General features: G+C 43.6%; 2 pseudogenes; one reads left to right on the top strand and one right to left on the bottom strand.

Annotated features, from left to right (window-relative positions):
* The first annotated feature begins 3,079 nt into the window (after nt 1-3,079).
* On the top strand, nt 3,080-4,298 carry LOC116897334 (annotated as a pseudogene).
* A 15,124-nt stretch (nt 4,299-19,422) lies between these two features.
* LOC116895708 lies at nt 19,423-19,989 on the bottom strand (annotated as a pseudogene).
* Between the last annotated feature and the right edge of the window lie 458 nt (nt 19,990-20,447).

Genomic DNA, 20,447 nt, shown 5'->3' with positions numbered 1-20,447 from the left:
AAAACTACAGCCAACACAAGGCTTAGGGAGGAGTAACCAATATAAACTAACCTTAAGGAACAACCTGGATGTGGGGCTGACCACACCGAAATCGTATCCGTTCTAACCCCTTTCCAAAGGCTTAGGAAGCCATGCCTACGTAACTAAAAAGAGTACAGGTGAACGACTATGTATTGTGCTACTAGGCTTTCGTGGGTGTGATACAACACTGACCAAACCCAATCTTGGGAAGAAAGGGGTTTGTTTTACTGCACAAGTTACAGCCACTGACAAACCTCAATGACACCTGAGAGAACCCAAAACAAGAAGTCAAGGCAGAAACTGAAGCAGAAACTGCAGAAGACTGTTCGTACAGACTTGCTTCCCTCTGGCTTTTTGGTTATATTCCTTATACAACCTAGGACTACTTGCCCAGGGGTAGCACCACCCACAGTGGGCTGGACTCTTTCCCCACAGACACACCCATAGGTCAATCTGATAGAGGCAGTTCTTCAATTGAGAGTTCCCCTTCCCTGGTAGGTCAAGTTGACAACCAAAATAAGTCATCACACTCACCAAATGGAGAATAATAAACAGTTAAAAATCATTTGTTTAAAAGAAAAGAAACAGAAAAAGAAACATAGAAATTCCAGAGTTGAGAAATACAATAACGCTGTTTAACCAGAACATTCAAGTTCAAAAGCTGACTTGCAAACTTAAATTTATATTACTTAAAATGGCCAATCTTCAACCATAGCAAAACACACTAGACATGGAAATAAAAACTGCAGACAGCACACAGGCTCAGGAATGAGTAACCAACATAAACTAACCTTAGGGAAAAACCTCTGGGCTTCAAAGCAGCAGAGAAAATTGTGGAACCTGAAGATGAGTAAAGTTATCTATTCTCAAGAATTGAAAATCAAAGGAGAAAAATAAATTGCTTCCGTCCTATTGTGCAACATTAAATACACTAAAACCACTTAGAGCTCCGGAAGAAAAGGAAACGCTATGTTGAGGGAGTGACTGAAGAAGGGATGGCCGAAAGGTTCAGTTTGCTGTAAAACGGAGTCTTCATGAACACCTGGGCAAATTTCAACTAACTGAGCCCAAAGAGTCATAAATATCTAGAAAACTAGTACTGAGCTGCAAAAAGCAACAAAGACAGACACTTACAAGTTTTGAGAAGCCAGAATCACAAAAAATATCCCGCTTACATCTGTCTTCCCATGAGAATCCAAGGTTCATGAATTCAAAGTGCCGAACGAAACAGACCATCAAGAAGGGGGGCGGGGGTGTTTACCAGGGTACCAATCAAATCAAAGATGAAATCCACAAATGAACAAAAATTAAGAGAATTTCTTTCTCTTTCCTTTTGAGAAAGGATTTTCAGAGTAAGATTTAAGGGCACTCGAAAGTAAATTGAGGCAGGTTCTCTTTTTTTTTTTTTATTAACTTGAGTATTTCTTATTTACATTTGAATGTTATTCCCTTTCCGGTTCGGGACAACATCCCCTAACCCCCCCCCCTTCTTTATTGGTGTTCCCTCCCCATCCTCCCCCTATTACCGCCCTGCCCCCAACAATCACGTTCACTGGGGGTTCAGTCTTGGCAGGACCAAGGGCTTCCCCTTCCACTGGTGCTCTTACTAGGCTATTCATTGCTACCTATGAGGTTGGAGCCCAGGGTCAGTCCATGTATAGTCTTTGGGTAGTGGCTTAGTCCTGGAAGCTCTGGTTGGTTGGCATTGTTGTTCACATGGGGTCTCGAGCCCCTTCAAGCTCTTCCAATCCTTTCTCTGATTCCTTCAACGGGGGTCCTGTTCTCAGTTCAGTGGTTTGCTGCTGGCATTCGCCTATGTATTTGCGTATTCTGGCTGTGTCTCTCAGGAGAGATCTACATCCGGTTCCTGTCGGCTTGCACTTCTTTGCTTCATCCATCTTGTCTAATTTGGTGGCTATGATATGTATGGGCCACATGTGGGGCAGGCTCTGAATGGGTGTTCCTTCTGTCTCTGTTTTAATCTTTGCCTCCCTATTCCCTGCCAAGGGTATTCTTGTTCCCCTTTTAAAGAAGGAGTGAAGCATTCACATTTTGATCATCCGTCTTGAGTTTCATGTGTTCTAGGCATCTAGGGTAATTCAAGCAATTGGGCTAATAGCCACTTATCAATGAGTGCATACCATGTGTCTTTTTCTGTGTTTGGGTTACCTCACACAGGATGATATTTTCCAGTTCCCACCATTTGCCTATGAATTTCATAAAGTCATTGTTTTTGATAGCTGAGTAATATTCCATTGTGTAGATGTACCACATTTTCTGTATCCATTCCTCCGTTGAAGGGCATCTGGGTTCTTTCCAGCTTCTGGCCATTATAAATAAGGCTGCGATGAACATAGTGGAGCAGGTGTCTTTTTTATATGTTGGGGCATCTTTTGGATATATGCCCAAGAGAGGTGTAGCTGGATCCTCAGGCAGTTCAATGTCCAATTTTCTGAGGAACCTCCAGACTGATTTCCAGAATGGTTGTACCAGTCTGCAATCCCACCAACAATGGAGGAGTGTGCCTCTTTCTCCACATCCTCGCCAGCATCTGCTGTCACCTGAGTTTTTGATCTTAGCCATTCTCACTGGTGTCAGGTGAAATCTCAGGGTTGTTTTGATTTGCATTTCCCTTATGACTAAAGATGTTGAATATTTCTTTAGGTGTTTCTCAGCCATTCGGCATTCCTCAGCTGTGAATTCTTTGTTTAGTTCTGAACCCCATTTTTTAATAGGGTTATTTGTCTCCCTGTGGTCTAACTTCTTGAGTTCTTTGTATATTTTGGATATAAGCCCTCTATCTGTTGTAGGATTGGTAAAGATCTTTTCCCAATCTGTTGGTTGCCATTTTGTCCTAACCACAGTGTCCTTGAGGCAGGTTCTCTTACATCGACCGCCTAAGAGTCGCACTGGAGGAAGCAACACTTCCCCCTCGCCTCCGCCATCCGCACGGCAGCTGCGAAGCAGCAACCACGCGTGAGTGCATCTCCATCCACGTTGGCCAGGCTGGGTTCCAGATCGACAATGCCTGCTGGGAGCTCTACTGCCTGATGGCCAGATGCCAAGCGACAAGACCACTAGGGGAGAAGATGACTCCTTCTCCACCTTCAGTGAGACAGGAGCTGGCAAGCACGAGCCTGGGCAGTGTTCGTAGACCTGGAACCCACGTTATTGATGAAGTTCGCACTGGCACCTCCCGCCAGCTCTTCCACCCAGAGCAGCTCATCACAGGCAAGGAAGATGCTGCCAATAACTGTGCCCGTGGCCATTGGCAAGGAGATCATTGACCTTGTCTTGGACAGAATTTGCAAACTGGCTGACCAGTGCACAGGGTCTCCAGGGCTTCTTGGTTTTCCACAGCTTTGTGGGGGAACTGGCTCTGGGTTCACCTCGAAGGCCAAACTGGAGTTCTCCACTTACCCAGCACACCCCCCCCCCTGGGTTTCTACTGCTGTGGTTGAGCCCTTCAATTCCATCCTCACCACCCACACTACCCTACAGCACTCTGTGCCTTCATGAGACCATGTATGACATCTGTCCGTCGTAGAAACCTCGACATTGAGCGCCCAATCAACACTAACCTAAACAGGTTGGCAGGTCAAATTGTGTCTTCCATCACTGCTTCCCTCAGATTTGATGGAGCCCTGAATGTTGATCTAACAGAATTCCAGACCAACCTGCTGCCTTACCTTCCCATCCACTTCCCTCTGGTTACTTATGCCCCTGTCATCTCTGCTGAGAAAGCCTACCACGAGCAGTTTTCTTTAGCAGAGACCACCAATGCCAGATTTAAGCCAGCCAACCAGATGGTGAAATGTGACCCTCACCATGGTAAATACATGGCCTGCTGCCTGCTGTGCCATGGTGATGTGGTCCCCAAGGACATCAGTGCTGCCATTATCACCATCAAGACCAAGCGTACCATCCAGTTTGTGGACTAGTGCCCCACTGGCTTCAAGGATAGCATTAATTACATTAATTACCAGCTTCCCACTGCGGTACCTGGTGGTGACCTGGCCAAGGTCCAGAGACCCATGCTGAGCAACACCACAGCCATTGCTGAGGCCTGGGCTCTCCTGGATCACAAGTTTGATCTGAGGTATGCCAAGCATGCCTTTATATGTGTGAGGGCATGGAGGAGGGGGGAGTTCTCTGAGGCCCATGAGGACATGGTTACCCTGGAGAAGGATTATGAAGAGGTTGGTGTGGATTCTGTAGCAGGTGAGGGTGAAGAAGGAGAGGAATACTAAATTAAATGTCACAAGGTGCTGCTTTCACAGGGGTGTTTATTCTGTTCCAACATAGAAAGCTGTGGTCTGACCAGTTAATTTGTATGTGGCAATGTGTGTTTTCATACAGTTACTGACTTAGGCTTTAAATATGAATAATTTGTCAGAGACCCAAGCCGCCCACTTCACTGATGGATTTTAAATAAAATAATCCCTGTCTTAAACAGAAAACAAAAAGTAAATCGAATGTGTGTGAAAAAATTAAAAACTACTATATAGTAAGGCTCCCACAACAAAAATACATAAACTCTCTTACAGTATTTAAGACACGCAGGAAACGTGGGTTTGGTGGTGGTGATGGGTTTGTGTTTGTTTCGTTTGGGGGTCAAGGTTTTTTTGTTTTGTTCTGTTTCTGTTCTTTTCTATCCTGTGGGTTGACTCCACAGAGTTTTGTACACAGCGTAATAACTGAACATGGTTGTTACACATTAGACCTCTGTGAGTCCCAGGCCAACCAACAAAATGGACAGAAAGCAGAGAATAAAGGAAGCAACCTCAAGGCTGAGACACCTCTGGGAAAATACCTTTGTAAAATCAAGGAGCAGAGGATGATCCGGGGAAAGGTGATGGACATTAGACCTACCGAATCTGCAATCATATTAAATGTGACTAAGTTATACAGTACAATGTCACAGCTACCTTTTTTAAATGCTCTTCCTCAGGACAAAAAAAAATCATAATCTCTTCAACAAATGCCATGTAAACTTTGTATACCCAAATGGAAATAAAAATAGTTAGTCCCCAAATTCTTAACACAAAAAGTAATAAGACATGAAAGATGAAGGTATAAAACTAAGATCAGAGTCCTGCTAATAAATTTCTGTGGTCCTGGACTAAGATATGGTTTTATAGATATGATACCCAAACATAAGGAACTAAAAAAAAAAAAAACTACATAAATCATCAACATCTTAGCTCCATCACCAGCTCCCTAAGGACAAAGACACTATCTTTTTTCTTTTTTTTCCTTTTTTTCGGAGCTGGGGACCGAACCCAGGGCCTTGCGCTTCCTAGGCAAGCGCTCTACCACTGAGCTAAATCCCCAACCAAGACACTATCAAGAAAATGAAAGTCTATACACTGGCAGAAAAATTGACAAGTGCCATATATGATAAGAATTTCTCCAATATCTTCTACAATTCCATAGAAGTAACCAAATAACCAAGGTTATAAAATGGCAAAGGACTTAAAAAATACTTCCCCAAGAACATAGAGCCCCATGGACACACACACACACACACACACACACACACACACACACACACACACACACACTCTCTCTCTCTCTCTCTCTCACACACACACAACTGTACAAAGATCTTACAGCAGCATAATCATTACAAAGTAGAAGGAACATAATCCCCATGGATCAGTGGATGATAAATGAACGCTACATCCATACACTAGAGTACTATTTGGCAATTAAGGAAAACATACAGGTGACTCTTGAAAAACATGCCAAAGGAAATGGGTTAGACACCAAACATGAAGTGCGTGTTTCCCTGTGTCTCCTCTGCTTCTTTCAACAAACAGTTCAAGCAAGACCCAAATAACACGTTGGGACAAGACACCTCGATGCTTCCTGCCTCTGTGCCTATGATCTGCCTGCCGTATTCCCCAGTCCACTCCTCGACCGTCAGTATGTTCTCTCTTCTGTCTCTGCAACACCTCCCAGTCTAACTGACTAGCCTTCAGGTGGCTTGGGGGCCTCCTCCTCCATACCACGTCTGTCATCAGCAGTAGGAATACGGCAGCTGAGTAGAAGGTACCAAAGCTCTAATGCCAGCCGCAGACAGATTAGTTTTCACATTTTTATTGGAGGGCAACAGGGAAGGGGTGGCTTCCATCAGCAGAAGCATTGACAGGTTCTTCAGTCATTCCAAGCTTGGACCCAGAGGCTCCAGTGAGTGGCTGGGCGCATCAAGCACATTCACATTCTCTCTCCCAGGCACTGGGCAGACATAGGGTGTGGCCCTGTGGATCGTGCCAGCATACCTGGTGCAGATAGAACTTTCTAGGCACAGATTGAAAAACTCCACTATCTCATAGAGTTTCCTAAAATTACACCGATGACCTGCAAGGATCCTATCAAAAGCACTGCTTTTGTGTCTCCTTTCACCTGGTCAGTATCTAGCTGAAGCGTGAGGATATCACTTTATTTCCAAAGAATTTGCACAGTAAGTACAAACTCGCAGAAGCAGTGCTGCAAAGATAAGCAGAAACCAATCGCTCTCCCTCTACTTAAAGACTAACATGGCTCCGATCGCCCTCGAGAAAGGACGGTCGTGAGTGTGGTGCTTCCTTCCCAGGGCTGTGAGGAGATGAGTGAGACATAGTGATCACGCCAAATTATCAAACTCCACGGCTAGAGAAGCCAACCAAAGCCTATTCCAATCAGCACAGAAACTCGAAACCTTAAATCTTCTCAAAATTTTGCTCGGAGCACCCTTCACTTGTTAGAACACCTAAGAGTCTTTCCGTTTCGACTCAAATTACAGAAACTAGCTCCTGCATAAAGCCAGTAGAGTTAGGATTTTTTTTAAAAGGTGTCTTCATTGTCGGTTTTCAGTCATCCTAGCTCGGTAATAGCAGAATATACCCCCTTTATTTGTGGTGCGTGTTGCATGCAGAGAACAGCTAACCATGACACACAAGTGCCTTTTCTGGAGTTCTGTTTTCTTTTATATAAGGCTATTTTATATCCTCCAACCTGTGTCACAAGTAAAGGTGGCTATTTATAATTATAACCGTCCCCTCATTAGCCTGGCATTTCATTCCCCTTTCCCTGTGGAACCCTACAGTTGAAGGCAAACTGTCTGTTGAGTAATTATTTAAGACCAGCCACAATAACAATGCTGGGGAGAAGGTTACTTGGGGAGGATTATACAAGAGCGAGCACTCAAGGCCTCAGACAGGGAGCAGCAAATTGTAAACCCAAGTACTCGGTTGCATGTAACCAAATGGGTAGTTGAAATGCTAATTGCCTTTCAAGAAAACTAAAGACAGACAGGGGACCTTGTACTTCAGAGAATGAAATGCATTTCTGCTCCACGTCTGTACCCTTGGCTTGCTGAGAATTGTTTGAAATCTATTCATAAAAGGTAGTTCTTTACATAACCTTTAAGATGTGGGAAATTCACTTAGCCGCTCTCAGCACTTCAAATACGCTGATGTACCAAGATGTGAACAGACCATTGGCTCAAAGCCACGCTAAGCCCCTAATAAAGAAAACATGAAAAGACTCTATTCTCGACTATGTTATATAAACTGAGAAAATTCACCTAGGGAAAAGTTTTCAGCAACAAACTCATGAAATTAATAAAAAGAAAAAAGACACTCTTTAAAACACCATTTCAATGTAATTACACTCGTGTGTACATGGAAAAGTGTTCTCACTACCTCTCCTTAAAAGAATCCAGCTCCTTTTTATAACTTAATAATTCTGTATTGTGTCAAAGCTCATTTATGGGCAATTACTCTAACAGCCGATATTTCCCTACTATAGGAAGGGTTCCCTCTTGGCTTTAAAAAGCATTAATAGTGAGTGAGAAATAGCCTACCAGCACTCTGCCCTCCTTTGAGGGACAGCCAGACTTATGCCTGACTGCACAAGAAAAGGCCTGTGACCACCTGCCCAGCGGCTGGGGGAGGGACTTGGTCTAGTACATTCTAAAGTGGATAGTGTGTCACAGTGGAATCAGAAAACACAGCCTTTGTGCTACCACGTTTCCAAGGCTCCAGCTCCACCCTCTTCTGCTACACCACAATCAGTCCAACAGACCTGGGGTGCAGGGACTTCCTGTGTGGCCTGACAACCCAGCTTATGGGGAGCCCTCCCTATATACAAAGATTTTGCCTGTGCAAGCCGCTGGAGAAACCAATTTCTCATATTGCTCCATTTCGCATGATCTGCTAGTGATACGCTTATCTTCCTTATCAACAAACATTTTTATTGATCTATCTAACCTGTCCGGGAGTGACAGAGCACTCAAACAAAGCAGAACTTTAAAGCATAAACCGTTTCAACAAAGCACTGAGCTCTCAGCCCGACGCAACAGGAGCTACGGGGTGCAAAGCATCTCTCTGGGTGGGTTTCTCCACAGTGTTTGAATGAGGAAGGCTACGGTGACTTTTATTCATTGTACTGTTTGAACTTTCTACCTCATTTTACGTTATCTTGACTATTTCATAAACTAACAAAATTTCGTATGGACCTCGGTACATCTACAGGATCTGTGAGCCACTGGATCGCCCCTCCAGAAAGTAGCAATGGTGATCACACCATAAACATCTCATATATGCAACATTAATGTAATTAGTGGATGCAGATAAACAACAGGGCATTGATTCAACTGGTCAACAACTTAGCTACATCTGTAGGGAAAGACAACAGGTTCTGTCCTTAAAGGCTTTGCTCTCTAATTGGCCCAACCTTGACATTTTTTAAATGAAAGGGCATCAATCCAGCAAGAGCCTACGTGGAGTGGCATCTGTAAGTGACAATAAATTTATGAAGGGATTGCTCAGCTGGCCAAAATGGAAATAGAACAGGGGTTTGAACTGCTTCTCAACTTTTCTAAGTTCCGTGTTGTCACATACAAGTGAAAAGAAGTCAGTCCAGTTTGGCTGCAAGGCCTCTCTTGGTGCTTCAGGAGTTCATTCGTGTCCTCCACGTCGATGAAGAAAGTGTTTTAGAAGGTGGGGAAATTCTCCCAGGATGTAGATCTTTCTGCCTTAGTTTCTTCATATGGAAATCAAAATTACAGTCTGCGGCTAATTATAAAGTAGATCTGTGTAAAGGATTAGTCGGATTCCTGGCGTACTGTGTACACGAGGCGAAAGCAGCGAGTCATTGACATTCATGAGGATGTAAACAAAACCTCTGGTCACAGCTAACTGCTGGGAAGCCCCTTCTCCCACAGCACAGCGTCCCTCCTGGTCTTTGAACAGGGAAGACACAGCTGACATTCTTTGGTGTAGCCTGACCTATTGATCCTTCACACTATTTCTAACAATTGTTTTTATTTCTATAAGAACATTTGTGCCCCCAATAGTATCTCATATTATTATTCCATGACATCAAATACAATAGGAATTCAACAGCGTAAACTAAATTATTTTCTTAAATACTGTGCATGTTAACTAATTCTTTATTCCGATATCTGATGGCATCAAGACTTGATCTTCACACATAGTTAGCCTTTGTCTCACTGTGGGCACGGTATAGTCAGATTTCTTCAGTCTATAGGCAGATTAAGGTGGCGTTCCTAACTTCAGCATAATGGACGTCTGAGGAGCACTCCAAAAAGACCATTGATCAGGTCTTCATAACTGGGGGCTTAAAGCAGGAATCTTGAAAGTTCCCAGTCTCAGTGTCACTGTCTGGGAATTGGGATACTAATCTTCAGTTTATGACGGTGATCTGTCAAATAAGGTCTTTTTATAAAGGACTTCGAGGAGCTCACTATTAATGTCTGAATAAGGAATGAGCTGGACATATTCACCATGGAAATAAGATCATTCAATTGTTCAGTTTTTCTTGGATGTATTTAATATATCCATCGTTCTTTTTTAAAATGATACAATCTTGAATGATGCAATTTTAGCTGGACTAAATCTTTGCGTTTGTAGCACAAACGGCTTGATTTTATAAGTGAAGAAACCAAATCCTGAAGAACATTTCTCACGTCCAAAGAGATGTAATTCTCCATCACATGCAATCGCAGGCATTTATTGTAACAATTCAGGATGGATTTGTAACGGATAAGAGTTTACTACTTAGCCTAGGGAATCACCTGAAACTAAAGTCTGGTACCTGCATCCTGATTAAACATCTGCTGCCATCTTTAATGTCCCTTTTCTTCATCTCTTTGGACAGGTGACTCACAAAGAGGGAAACTTCTGTTGAGCAGTGGAAGGTGGTTGTAACTGTTAGTGCCAAATCACTTAAGGTAAGAGCTTTTCCTGTCAGGAATTAAAATTTTAATTCCAATTTCTAAAGATGTGCAGCTTACTTATAAACACATTATGTACATTTTTAAAGGCTATGGATTTTGTAAGGTGTTAGTTTATCCACGTTATATGCAACTTACTGTTGCACCTTAAAGTTATTTCCTTAGTGAAAAAATCCAAAATAGTTCGGGAAATGTAAAATACAAAAGATATACCTGTATATACATAAGGAATTTTTATGCTCTATGCTAATTTCAAACTCGTTGACAACAGTGTGTTTTACTGAAAATCCCTGATGCATTAGGTATCTGGAACATTATCAAGACTCCTTTAAAGTTACCTCGATAGTCCCAGAAAGAAGTTTTATCTGCTGACCGCCTGCAGTTCTTGCCCAATTATTTACGGGACAACTTTGAAACTAGAGCTTGGGTTTCAACTGGGCAGAAAGAGAAAAATGGGAACTTTTCGCTCTGCTCATTCCACTCTCACCTTCTCTGAGATGGCAGCTTTGGAAGCAGCTATGTAAAGCAGCAGCCCTGTGCAGGCGGCAGGCACCGGGCCGCTGTCCCGTTAGCTGCAGCCCGCCACCAGCTTGTCCCCGCCGCCGCCACCCTCCTGCCTCCCGCCTTCCGCGCCGCTCTGGCTCCAACCTCCTGCAACAGGTGCAGCGGCTGCTGCCCGGGAACCGCCAAAGGGATGCTGTCGCACTCCCCGACCCACTGGATTCCCAGCCCCAAGTCACATCTTACCTGGCTCTGAGGTCACCGACATCTGCGTGCCCTCCGGTCTCCGCCGGTGCCGGGCCTTCCTTTCACACCCAGCGCTGCCGCTACTGCAATGTCCCTGTCCTCCACCGCCGCTAATCCTTTCCCGCACTGTCCCTTCTAGCCTAAGACTCCATCCTCGCCCCTCCCCCTAGCGCTCCTCTGCTCCAATAGGACTCTGGCCCGGGGCTGGGCTCACCTGATCGGCGGAGAGGGGGCGACTGTCTTGGCAGCAAGCCGTCCTCTGCGCAGCGGGCCGCCAGGTCCGCACTCGGGCGTGATGAACTCCCCGCCTTGGCCATGACTAATGGACTCTTCCAGCGCCCAAGCTGACCTGCCCGAACGCAGGGCCCACAGTCCAGGGTACCACACAGGCGCCTTGCAGGTTCTCTTAGGTGCTAAACTTTGGAGCTGTGCCTGGGGCACTCCACGCTGCGGCTCCTCTGTAAGCTGCTCCCAGAGAGAATCAGGTTTGCCCATCCCACCAGGGTTTTTATTTTACCATCGATTGAAGCCTGTCTTCGAGTGTTCACTCTGAGCGTTCACTGATGAATTACTAGAAATGCACACTTGCAAGGCAAGGGTTAAGGTCAAAATCTGTGTCATCTCAGACTGTATTAATACCTAATTTATTACCTACTGTCATAATACCTAATCGCTTCAAGGATTAAGGCAATCAAGTTCTGTCTGATAGCACTCTCCGGCATGTGTATGTGAGGCAGGGAGGGGGTCGTCATTTTACCCTAGACTCAGACAGTGAAGGCCCCAGAGCAGCCCTGGGAGTTATAAGAACAATTGCAGCATCTTTCATTGGAAGCTCCAAACAAGGAAAAGGACTGAGATTTTTGATCCAACCCTCTGCCTCCACTTTCTGTGTTAATAATTGATTTAATTTTATGATACGTTCATAGGTGTGAGATTGGCAGATTTCCTGGAACTGAAGTTACAGACAGTTGTGAGCTGACATGTGGGTGCTGAGAATTGAACCCAGGTCCTCTAAAAGAGCATCGTCTCTCCAGACCCCGGCCTCCACTTTATAATGAGAAAAGCAAGGTTAAATTAAGAACAGATCCAGCGACTAAGTGAAATCGAAAAGCCAGTGGAGGATCCTAGGCCGGTTCCAAACTAATCATAATAGAAAACGCTTTAATAACAAACCGTGATCCAGGGGCACTTAATTAATATGAACTGTTGGAGAATGCCTCACCTCAAAATTGTAAGACTCACCAAACAGCTGGGTGTCAAAGGTAGCATTAAGCCAAATGGTTCGTGTACACAATTTGCATAGGGCTGTAAATGCCCGGGGCACTCCCTTCCAAAGGGAAGAGAAAGCTGCTGTGTCTAGAAGCGGGAAATGAAGTGGACACAAACAGGCATGAGCTCTCCATTCGGTAGCACGGCAGCCGGATTAAAGACAACGGAGGCTCCAAACAATGAACCAGATAATCATAATGCAAAACAAAAGATGGAAAAAACGAAAGGACATTTTGTTCCAGTTTGTTTTGCTATTTACAATGTCTCGAACTCCGTTGCTATTGTCAAACCTTCTTAGTCCTTCTTTCACCGAGTCTTATCCTCAAACTCAATTTTTTTTACAGCCAAACACAACATGCATGTTTGCTCTGAGTGTGACATTTTTCCTAGGCATTGAAATGAAAATTTATTCCCCTAACCTCTTTTCTTCAGGAAGGAGAGTAAATCACTAACAGTTATCATTGGGTGTTTAGGATACAGAAGAATAGGAAGGCACTGTGGGAAAAACAGCACTTAAAGACACGGTGCTGAATTTATTAAGCTTGCATTCTTTCTGGGGTGAAAGGTCAATCAACTCAATGTCAGAATATGAAAAAGAAAAACTTTCTGGCCCAGAAAGTTATAGAGACGCTACGCTGGTCATTGTTCACCATGGAAACAAAACACCTGAGCCAAACAGCTGATGAAGAGAAATGTTTTACCTTGGCTCATGGTTCTTTCGGGTTTCGTTCTGAGGTTCCCACCTATGATCTGTTGGACCATGGTTTTGCTTCTGAGTTGAGGCAGTGCACAGCATAAAATAAAAAGAAAAATCTTCAGCCCACCAAGAGAACAAAAGAGAAGGAGGAAAGGTCAGCTGGCTTACCCATAGGATACACTTGCAATGGCCTAAGAGTCTTCTACCTCTTGAAGATGCCCCTTCGGCAACCAAGCTGTTAACACATGGGCCTTAGAGGATCTGTTCTGAATGAAAAGAAGTATATTGGTTCCTCAAGAAGTGCCAAGGACTTGGAGAGGGGTTCTGAGAGAAGGAGTGTCTGGGAAAGGATGACTCAAAGTCAAATTGTGGGCCCAAGCCCCCCCACCTCTCTCTCGTGTGTGTGTGTGTGTGTGTGTGTGTGTGTGTGTGTGTGTGTGTGTGTGTCTATGTGTCTGTGTGTCTGTGTGTGTGTTTTCTGCTAGAGACAGCTTTCTCTTGCTATTCTAAAACCTGTCTGGATAATTCGTCTCTTACAGATCAAAAGTCCAGTTTTTTTACTTACATATCAATTCAGTCATTACCCCAGGTTCCCTTTAGATTATCCTATGAGTCAGCATTCTAAGACCCAGCCTCTGGATTCTTAGGAAGAGACAGCAAACACACATACACACATTTTTTTTTTAACATTTGCAAAAAAATTCAGAGATCTGCCTGTCTGTGTAAACTGAGTTGGGTGGGATCTTGCCCTGTGATCACCACTCCCTAAATCTCTTTATCTCCTTACCTCACATCTCTCTGACAAGCTGGCTCATAGTGCAGCTGCCTCTGTTCGGTTAGATCTGTGAAGCTCCTTCTACAATTCACATTGCATCCTCATATTTTTTGCATTGTTGGGAACAATATATTTTCAAACTCGTGTGTTCAGCATTCTCTCCCACAGCCTTAAGGGCTGTCCTAAGGTCACATCATTTTACCGTTTGACTGAGACACAGACAGATCTCCAGACTTAGGCTGCCTCTGATTATCAAGAGGACGTTCCTCAAAGAACGAAAGAAGGAATGTGAAATTATGTACAAACAAGCCTTACGCCCACAGCAATCATTAACACTTGTGGAGGCCCTGCTGGCTCTGTTTCATGGGCAGGAAATGATGTCATACTCTCTGTCACGTGTTTAGCACCCAGGCCGCTGTACCTCACTCAGACCACACTCCTGATAGAGACCCAAAGTTCCCACGTGCTTCTGCGTTTCTTTCCTCCAGCGCCACCACCTCCACCTCTGCCCGTTTCACAGTATTTCCAATGCACAGCACAATCACTGTCGCCTCAGAGCCCTTGGCTGAGTTCTCCCTCTGACACACTGCTCCTGGAGGCCTTTTGTGGTCGGCTCCCACCATCTAAACCTTTTACTAAGCCTTAAACACTATTTACAACTTAGAAAGGTTTTGTTCTTCAAGTCATGTGTTAACAAGGAAGGGAAGGAGAGAGGGAGGGAAGGACGAAAGGGGAGGGAGGCGAGGGGAGCAGAGGAGGAAAGGAAAGAGGACCAGAACTGATCTGAGGAAGGAAAAGGCTGGAAGAAAAGGTGAGGCATCTGAAGACAAAGCCTCAATTCCCAGTTCTGCTTCAACAGCCCTGAGAGAATAAGCCTTTCCCCCATCTTCGTCTTCATCAAACCAGTTCTGTAACAACTGATCTTTACAGCAATTGGTCTTCTTAAATTCAATAAAAAAAAAAATATTGGTGGTACAATTTTTTCCCTATGGCAACTTAATCTTGCCTAATAAATGACCCCTCTAATTCTCCTCAGTCAATCTTTTTAATCCCCCTGAAAAGGACAATGCTGTGGGGAAGGAGCAGTTCACAAGTACAAGACTGCACGGGCAACTTTTAGCACAGCAACTCAAACAACTTGGGCAGCATTTTTTAAACCTTCTTCTACCTCCCAAAAGCAGAACTAGATTATGGCTTCGAGCATGTCCAACTGTGCTAAATGCTTCTCAGCCAGGAAAAGGACTACCAAGAGCCTGCCCCAGCTGAGTCTCTTCCTTCTATTCTACCTTGCAGGCTTAGAACCTTCCCCCCATCTGGAACCTCAAAATGCAGCAGCTCTACATGTGTCCTCTTGTATGCTATGCAGTGAGGGTCTCATTAGGTTTTACTATTTACTGTGTTTGGGCTCCGAAATAAAAAAGGAATAGAGCTTAAGCCTAATTCCTCTTGCAGCCAGAGCACGGGGATACAGATCGAACATTTGTCATATCAGTTATATGACTGGGGAATCAACGATCATAAGCCCATAACTTCAGAATATTTTGTGTATTGTATGGATGCATCGCCTATTGATTAAAAAGCCTATGGCCTATAGGAAAGGGTAGAATAGAAGGCGGGACATCGGGTAGACAGAAAGAATTCTGGGATTAGCCCTGGGAAGATGTATCTTACCTGAGCAAAGGTAACCAGCTACATGGCAGAATGTAGATTAGAATAAGTAGGTTATTTAAGTTATGATCTAGTCAGAGAAGAGCATAGCTATATGGCCAGGGTATTTGCAAATGTATTTTGAGTCTGAGTCTTATTTGTGGGAGTGTGGGTCTGGGAGGTGGAACTAGACCTAACTTCTACACAACAATCTGCTCCAGGGACAAACGATATATATTCTTGAGTCCTCGGGCATTGCAAGGCCTCAGAAAGAGTGTCGTTTCACACAGAGTCATAGCTTCCTACCACCATTCAGTCTCACACTGCTCCAAGCCAGTTTTCAGTTCACCACTGCGGTGCTGACAAGCAGAGTCCTTCTGACGGACAGGCCCTGCTTGTCTCCTTCCTCTGCTGCAACAATCCAGTTCACTGCAGTGTATATTGTATTGAATGGTCACTTGTTCAGAAGCAGTAGTAGATATTAACAGATGGTACAGTCTCTTACCTTATATCATCCACGTTGTGTTGGAGAAATGACATAAGTCCAAAGCACAAGAAGGTCTATGTTGTCAAAGAGATGTAAAATAAGACGGCTGAGTTACAGAGGAAATTGCATGTTAGCTGGGCTCTAAGGATGCTCACACACCTGCCCTGTTTTGGTAGCCTGGATGGTGCTGTCTTTTAGACTAGAAGGTTGAGAAACCTTCCTAAGGCTGTGGCCCTTTAGTGCAGTTCCTCATGTTGCCAACCATAAAATCATTTCATTGTCACTTTGTAACTATAACTTTGCTACTGTTTTGAATCAAATGTAAATATCTGTGTTTTCTGCTGGTATGAGATGACTCCTGTGAAAGGGTCATTTGACCCACAGAAACAGCTCGCTTGATCACAGAAACTTCTTTCTTTTATCTATTCCTATTACAAAAAAATACAATGCTTTTACCAATGCTGTTTTTAAAGGCATTAGATTCTGTTGCAGATGCTCGAGCTGGATACCACATGTACATTTCTTCTCTGCATCTTGATCTGTCCGTTACAAGGGATGTTTCTTTCATGATTACTTGTGGGTATAAGTATAAATGTTAAGGATGTAGATAAATCACACCCAGGCAGCAACCACATGTGCACACAGCTGCATAGCAAATGCCTTAGAATCTATCACCTACACCAGTAGACTGATTACAAATTTCCTTTTATTTTACTATTTGCTATGTGTAAGGCTTTATTATCTTATTCACCAAAGAAGAAGTTGAACATAGTACTATGTCCTATTCGAAATATTATGAATCTTTACTTTCCCAAACAAAACACGCTTGTCCTTGAGAAGTTATTTTAGAAAGCATTTCCAGAAAATGCTGTTGGAGACTTTGAACCTCCCACCCCCAGTGTTTATTTCTTAGCTAGAAGCAGATTCAGGAAAGTTTTTCTTATATTTAAAAAGAAAATTCCTGCCAAGGCTGGACCCCACAGTGTAGGCAAATGTCAGGGAGGGGAGGCAGGAAGGTGGGAGGGTGGTTGGGAGGGGGAACACCTTATAGAAGAAGGGGGATGGGGATGGGATAGGGAGCTTATGGATGGGAAACTGGGAAAGGGGATAACATTTGAAATGTAAATAAAAAATATCCAATTAAAAAAAGTGAAAAAAGAAAATGACAACGAAAATAAACAAACAAACAAACAAATAGGAAATTCCCTATGAACTAGACAGACATGGGTGTGGAATCTTCAATCCCTCGAGCACAGCTGGGTTTCATTCCTTCTCCTTGCCTCTGGTTTAGGCTTGCTGGGTGGCAGGTCCCGGGGCTCACCACTTTGCTTTAGTGGCAGGCATGGGTAGGAAACCATCAAGGCTCACTAACCACACCGCATATCAACACATCACCATGGCAGCCTTTGTCTCTCTGTCACAGTCACTCTGCAGTGACTCAGCCATTCATTCCCCTGAATCAATATTGGAGCTCTTGAGATCTGTTCCTTGAGGTGTGTGCGTTTCGGGGAGGGGGCAACATAGGAGTGGGTGGGTGGGGATTACCAAATCCTTTACTCCAAACATCAAGTTATAGTAAGGCCATGGTTATGATTTCTGCTTGTGCTTCTCTTTGAGGACAGACTATAATGTTTTCACTCTGCATAATTACCTTGAAATAAGTCTGCATTTCCATTCTTGGCAATATAGTAAAAAGCAATTGCAGTTTCCAAAAGCCTTCCTTGTGCTGCAGTAAATTTATGAAGTGCTGAATTTAAATAGTTAATTTCTTTGGCAGTAGCTTGTATAGGAATGTGCAGGTGGAGTGGAGATATTACTATTTTAATAAATAATAAAAATCTCTAAAGGTTGGGTGTATGAATCTTTAAATTCCACTTTATATACATATTCCACCTTGAAATATGATTAGCAAGAGGCAGAATAAGCATGTTACACAGTATTTCCATCAGTCATTACCATCCAACACTATCGTTCCATTCAACAAATATAAAATTATGACGTCTACCTTCCTGTTTTAAAATGGTGTTTTCTTAAAAAATTTTTCTAATCATGGGTTTCTGATATGGCAGGTCACAAAAGGAGTCTAATTTTCAATCAAGCGCTTACTGAATACTTTTCAGTTCTCTTTGGAATAAGTTCAGAGCAGAGCACTCCCTACAGTGTGAAGACACTGTGAGTTAGGAGTAAGTGCACACCTGCCTGGTCTTGTTTCTGTATGGGGAGAGCCACACTGAGGAAAGGAGGACTTGCCTCATTCCATTCTTTCTCCGTTGCATCTCCTTCCAGAAATGAGCCAGCTCACGTGTCAAGACCAAGCTCAGGCCCATCTGATCTGCACAGGGCGCCGCTGTAATTAAACTGCCCTCAGCATGCTAACCAGATAACCCAATAAAGTCGTCAGGGCTGGGTACGAAAAGCTCTCCCAGGACCCCTGCTCTCTACCAAGGATTTCTCCAATCTGAGGTAATGTTTATTTTACCAGCGACTCAAAGCAAACAAAGCCCTTGGAAACAAGGATCCCACTGTCTGTTCCCACACGGGTGGGAAAACCAAGCCCCAAAGAAAGATTTGGCTGACGGGGTGTGGGCATCGTGCAGCGCTTTGCAAAGTTTGTATCTTGTGGGTACCTAGTTCATGTAGCACGGAGATGAGTTTGGGGTGTTCCGCTGTTCTATTCATATTGAAACACAGGAAAAACTGCTCAGTAAGCTCTGCTGTGCTGTCTGCAGATGTTAGACGTCAGATAGTATGAGGAAAGACACACTAGATTTGCCCTATTGTTTTCTTCTTAAAAAGTGTAAAGTTCCGAGAAGTAAGAGGATGATTAATGTTGTGCTCAAAGACTGCTGTGCAGACAAGCACAGCCTGGGCTTGCCCACAGCAATCCCGCGGAGTGGTCCCAAACAAATTGGAGCTCGCTCGTGCTCACCAACTGTCTATTCTCTTTCTCCTTCCATTTTACACTTTGTTCTTCCAAAGTGAGATAGCGAATTGTGAGTATTTCCTACAAGAAGTGCTGAAATAGCTAACTTCTGATAATTATAAAATCACTGGTGGCCGCTAGTTCAAAAGAAAATCTTTCCCAAATAAAACCAATTATGAGCAGACTTTCACTGTGTCCCTTCATCCACTGCCAAACGCAGTATCAATAGGAAGGAATGTGAAGGCTGCCGCTTTGAGGAATCTGAAAGGCATGAGAGTATTCATCGTTCTGTGGTGGCTCCGCCCCTTGTAGAATAAAAGAAAAGAAGGGGGAATTATACAGCATCAAGTTGAATTGTGCAAGCGGAGAGCAGGAAGGGCAAATTATAACCAGATGCATGTGTGGATTTTTTTTTTTTTTTCTATTTTCCAGTGAGCTCAACAAGACAATCTCGGCCCTCTACTGGCAGTGTGAAGTAACGGAAAACCGTGAGAAAGAAAAACAAATATATTAAAATGGAAAAGTATTACAGTAAGGAAATACTACCATAATAGTGACATTAAAACAACATTAGGCGGAGTCTTGAAACACATTTTTTTACTTTATCTCCACTTATTTATGCTGAATTTATTCCCGTGCCATGAGTTTTTGTTTCTTCAGTTTCTTCTGGGATATCTTTTTCTTCTGTGCAACCTCCTCTTCTGGCTTTGGAACAATGTGTTCCTTCTCAGTGAGGATCATCTCAATGGGGCAGGGGGAGCTCATGGATGGGTTAATCCGGCCATGTGATCTGTAAAGTCATCTGCGCATCTTAGGTGCCGTGTTCACCTGGATGTGTTCAATGACTAGAGAATCTACATCCACACCCTTCAGTTCAGCATTACTCTCTGCATTTCTAAGCATGTGCAGCAAAAGTTCAGCACTCTCTTGGCCACCGCCCCTGTGTCCAGCCCCACTGTTTGGCCTGGGCGCACCTACCGACTCCACCATTACACCTCAGGAATGGCACACACTGCTTCTTTAAAGTGACATCCTTCAGATACTCGGTGGCTTTGCGGATATGCATACCCTCGATGGCCTGGGCAGTTTCCCGGGTGTTCTTAAAGTGAACAGGAAGGTTTGAACCTCTTGATTTGCATGACTTTGTGGGTTTTTCTGGGTCAAGGGAGTAGCGAACCATCTTCACAGGTCGCCTGCACTTATAGGAAGAGCTTGAAACATATTTTACCATGATAAATAATTACAAAAATGTCAGAAATTGCTATCAATTTATAATTGATATAAAGTGACAGTCTGTTCTGTTCCTTGTCATTGTCACGCAGTAGGAAAAAGTATGTTTGATAAATTATTTTACTTACCTTAGTTTATTTAAATGATTCCAAAAACCAAGTAAATTACTTAATGTCCCTGCATTCCACTAGTTAAGGAAAACTTTTAGAGTTACGCGTACCCATAGTTTCCTCTTCACACAGTAGGGATGTGCTCTGCTCTGAATGTATTCCAAAGAGAACTGAAAGGTACTCAGTAAGTGCTTGGTTGAAAACTAGACTCATTTTGTGACTGGTCATATCAGAAACCCATGATTGTGAACATTCTTTTTTAAGAAAACGACATTTTAAATGCCCAGCCCTTGCCTAG

The sequence above is a fragment of the Rattus rattus genome, chromosome 3, assembly GCF_011064425.1.
Source record: "Rattus rattus isolate New Zealand chromosome 3, Rrattus_CSIRO_v1, whole genome shotgun sequence".
Taxonomy (NCBI): Eukaryota; Metazoa; Chordata; class Mammalia; order Rodentia; family Muridae; genus Rattus; species Rattus rattus.
Note: the sequence above shows the minus strand (reverse complement) of the source record. Positions and strands in the feature narration are given on the sequence as shown.